The sequence below is a fragment of the Salvia hispanica genome, chromosome 4, assembly GCF_029641045.1.
Source record: "Salvia hispanica isolate PSC_SH4W2 chromosome 4, Shi_PSC_v1, whole genome shotgun sequence".
In the NCBI taxonomy this organism is placed as follows: Eukaryota; Viridiplantae; Streptophyta; class Magnoliopsida; order Lamiales; family Lamiaceae; genus Salvia; species Salvia hispanica.
The window spans coordinates 31,131,062-31,135,781 of NC_142695.1; the positions used below are offsets into that span (position 1 = coordinate 31,131,062).

The 4,720-nt window shown below is 47.0% G+C and overlaps 1 pseudogene; it reads left to right on the plus strand.

The window, feature by feature from the left end:
* LOC125194775 (uncharacterized) lies at window positions 1-1,932 on the plus strand (annotated as a pseudogene).
* Window positions 1,933-4,720: the final 2,788 nt, after the last annotated feature.

Sequence of the window (4,720 nt, forward strand, 5' to 3'; positions counted from 1 at the left end):
ATGGTTCCTTCAGACGCACTGGCGGCGTATCTCAGGCAGCAAGACCAGAACAAGGATTGGACGGCGACCCTGACTGGATTTAGCCTGGCCGGAGGAATGCCGACAATACCGACCCCTACCCCAGAAATTCCGACCACCGTCAACCTGCCTACCACCACCCCAACTTCCTCAAATCCCATATCCGAAAAGGCCTCTCCAACGACACCTGCACCGTCGGAACCCTCTAACCCTTCTCCCAAACACCAACAAACAGAGCCACTCGACGTTAGCCCCTTTCCGCCTATCAAGACCCTAACCGGGGAGAAACAGAAGAGAAATACAGCGAAAGGAAGGTGAGCGAAGGAGAGGAGGATAAATCAGAGCAAACACCAATCACAGGGCCCATAATCCAAGAAGCAGAGAGGGAGGAGATAAATCTAAATGAAATGGCCAGGAAGAAGGGGCTAATGACTGATGATGAATTCTAGTCGGTTTTAGGTGAGGGAAACAGGATAGTGATAAATACTGAGGGGGTGGCTGAGGTTCTGGACCTCGCATCCCAGGCAGTAGGGGAAGGTGAAGCATCCATGGTAGCAGAGGAGTCAGAGGGTGTTGTCCACCAACTAGTGGAGGAGATGAGAGAAAAACAAACTGAAGAAGTGAAGCAGCCTGAAGAGGAGAGGCAGGAATCAGAGACACCCCAGTTAGAAGCGAAGGAGGGTGAAAAAGGAGCAGAAGAAGAGGCCGGAGTACAACCTGAGGAGCCGGAAACTATAAACCCAACTGTGGCAAAGCCAAAGTCAGCCAATAGGAAATTGGTGTTGAGAAGCGACCCCAAGGCAGAAAGGAAGAAACCCAAGAGAGTGTCACAGAGATGCTTAGGAAAGTGGACGTCCAGCAAGGCAGGAGCAAACACGGCAGCAGATGCAGTGGAGATCTCTAGTGAAGATGAGAGGACTACTCCTACAAAACCTGGGGATGAGCCCTCGACAACTAGTCAGAAGGACTCCCCAATGGCAACAGGGACGGTTCCACCAACGCCAAATGACCAAGAGAAAGGAGCTGACAAGGTGGCTGAGGGTCTGGACCTCGCATCAAAGTCAGTAGGTCAAGGGGAGGCGAAGGATGATAACACTCGTGCCTGCGGGGTGACCGAGCCTACTGCCCAAGAGGAACCTTCAACACCAGCCGTCGAGAAAACTAAGGAAGACAAAGAGGAAGACAAATACCTCTAGGAAAGGAAGCGGAAAGGGAAGATCCCTGCCAAGAAGAAGCAGGTCGTAATGAAGCAACGCACAGCCAACACCAGCATCGTGATCGGAGAGCCAGAAGAGAGGAAGAGGTTAAGTGACAGTGGTTACACTTCCAGCGAAGAGTCGGAGTCAGAGAGTGACATCTCTCTAGACGGTGAGGAGTACCATGAGCAGCAGCTCCCCGACAACCACCAAGAGCTAGTCCACCCTCCGGTGGAGAGGGTTGTGTACCGACGGTGGCGGGTTGAGCTCACTGATAAGCTAATGGAGGACATGAAGCACTACAACACCAAAAAGCTCCAAGATGCCTTTGACGACAAGGAGGATAGCAGCAAGCAAGTTAAATGCGGCAAGGTACTCCACATACCCTCTCTAACTGAGTTGTCTGTGCGTGACTCCTTCCTGGCCAGTATGGGAGCATTGGGTTTTGAATGGCTTTTAGAGAATAGGGACCCGGAGATATCGGTAAGGTTAGCCAAGGAGTTTTTCACTACGTTTAGGTTCCAAGTCACAAACGGACCTAGACGAGGTGTCAATTTCCATCAGAATGTTTGGTAGGGAGTTGTCCATGAGTCTGATCGAGTGGACTATGCGATTGGGGATGTGTAGACTGGAGGAGGCTATAGGACCGGAATGGAGAAGCCGAGAGAGGAGAATACCAAGGAGGCTGCACTTGGGATTCTGGACAGCCTACCAATGACACCTGATAGCTACCCACCCAGCCAGGAACCTGTCCCTCTGCAACATACCAGGAGCCTTCGTGCGCAACAACATTATTGTGACTAAAGTAGATAACCTATCCCCAATGTACATGGTCGACTCTCCTGGCCTGTTGGATATCCCCTTCTTCGTCCGTACCAACATCGTGTACTACCGAGAAGGAGTCCCTCAGTTCAACCCAATGGGAGAAGTCCCTGGTGGGAGGTCACAATAAACAGAGGCAAGCAAATCTGGAGAGGGCAGTAGCCGAGCTAGCAGAGGAGAACAAGCAATCGCGAGCAGAGATGGCGAGACTAACAAGACTGGCAGATATGGCGAGACTGACAAGACTGACAAGCCTGATGGAGTTAGCGAGAGGAAAAGAAGGTACCGGAGCTGGACCAAGTGGTCATGGAGGCCATGATGATGAACCAACTGAATCCGAGAAGGAAGAAAGCGATGGACTAGTGGAGTCAGAAGGGAACCAGACAGATGCTGCTGAGGAAGAACCCGAGGAATCACCTGCACAGAGTCTTGCCCCAAGAAGGAGCAGGAGGAACGTTCGACAAGGCACCCCGCCGAGCAGTTAGTTTTCTTTTTAATTTTTAGTTTTTTCTTTTATTTCTATTTTCTTTACCTTTGTTGTGTAGGTAGGATTATATGTGTAGTTTATGTGTGCAAACCCCATTCACAACACTTAGCCTATTCAATAGTCTAAGTGTGAGAAGTAAATGGTTTGCTACTTTGGCGCATGTATTTATGTTTATATGTTATTGTCATATGCATGCTAACTCACACTTAGCCTGCTGCGTAGTCTAAGTGTGAGGAGTTTATATGTTTATGTGTCATGTTTAGTCATATTTTGTTTTGTTTTGTTATGTCTATGTATGTGTCTAAAACTCTCCCACTTAGTCTATTGCATAGTCTAAGTATGAGAAGTTTTTAGATATAATATGTGTTTTGTTATAAATGTGTGTCTGTCATACTAGCCATTCCCATTTTTCACTTCACGGCCTATATCTGGGGCAGACACTTGTGAAGAGAGAGGGGGGAGCAAATGGCCAGTATGACATGTATATATGTGTTATTCGAGTCAGCTACATGTTAGTGTCTTTAGGATTTGTTTAAGTCCAGGATTTATGTATATGTTTTTATGAATGGGCTTAAAACTCAACTACTTCAAACTGACGGTGAGGAAAATTGAGGGAGATAAGGCATGCTGGAAAACAGAAACCACCCCCCCCCCCCCCCAAGTAGCCCCTAGTCGGTATAGATGATGCAAGTATGAAGGAAAAAATCCATCCTTTAGGTCAGACACAAAAGCCCTCTTAAATGGTGAGTTAGAAGCCTAAAGTGGAACTACTATCCACTAAAAACATAAAAAAGAAGAGTGGTTGCCATATGATGTCTAGGGCAAGGTGTCTGTGTATGTACAAGGCATAAGGCAAAAAGGCAACTGGCCAGGAGGACATACAAGAAGAACCAGCTGAAAAAGAGAAAGTCAAGTAGAAAGGAGAAAATCGACCCGAAAAAATTCCAGGTCCAAAAAAATAATAAGAAGGAATAAGGGTGGCAAAGCCACATAAAAAGATCGAAGAAAATGGTCGAAAAGACTTGACCACAAAAAAAAGGAGAAAGAAGGAATAAGGGTGGCGAAGCCACTGACCAATTGGAGGCCAATATCAGAAATTGTCCAGCCGAAGAGAAGCACTAGCCAGAAGCCTAAATGCACACAGTTCCCCCACATCAAATAAAATAGTTAGTTTTTTAACCTTAGAGCTTTAGGAACCTCCACCCCAAACACTACAAACCAATAGTCCCGTTACAAGCCTTAAAGACCTTCAGGAGCTGCACGTGAGATCTGAGTCCAAAGCGTCTGTGGTTTGGCATTGAGAAAAAAATAGTCCTAACATCCCCTGTGAGGAATGAGTGACTGAGTGAATCCAGTGTTTGGCCTAGAGTTGGGTTATCCTAACAAGCAGATGTAGTGACTGGGAAGGAAAAAGGGGGGCGGCGGAAGTTCAAGGCTGTCTAAGGCCGGATTGCACCTGATCCCAAGAGGAGGGATGGTTGAAAATATAGCATGTTCTATGTGTTTTGTTTTTTTTATGTGTTTATGTGTGTGTCGTTATTTGTTTTCTCTATTTGCGTCAAAGTCTAAAGTCTTGTGTCTAGTTTAGGTAGAGTCGGTCAGGGTGAGTAACCAGGCTCGAATTCGACTTAGTTCTTTTTGTTTGTCTTCACGCTTGAGGACAAACATGTGGTAAGTGTGAGCAGTTTGATAAGTCGTATTCTAAGCCTTGGTTGCTGGTCAGTATGTCTTGGTTTGCATGTATTATCTGCAAAACATTTGCTTAAGTGTGCAGGAAAAAGGGGTCCAAGTCAGTAGGAGACGGTTCGGACGACGCAGGTGAAAAGAGAGCTGGTAGGGTGCAATACTGAACAGGATGCATGCCAGAGAAAAGGCTCGAGATGGAGAAGAATGATAGCTGGGATGATTATAAACAAGGGCAGAAAAGTCAATTCGTGGAGGAAGTCTACCCTAAAAGCTAGGGCAAGCCTCCCTATAAAAGAAGCCACTTGGAAAGAGAGAAAGAATCGGAGTTCGAAAAGCCCAACCTCCACACTTAGTTAGAGTTCTCTCGACGATCAGTTCCTTCAGCATTGTCCACAATCTTCTCGTTCTTCGCCACAGCTATGGTCACCTGAAGTCCAGCAGTCCACCAGAGAATCATCATCCCACCGTTCCAGCCAGTTTGATATCGTAGCAGTAGCAGTTTCATCGCCCG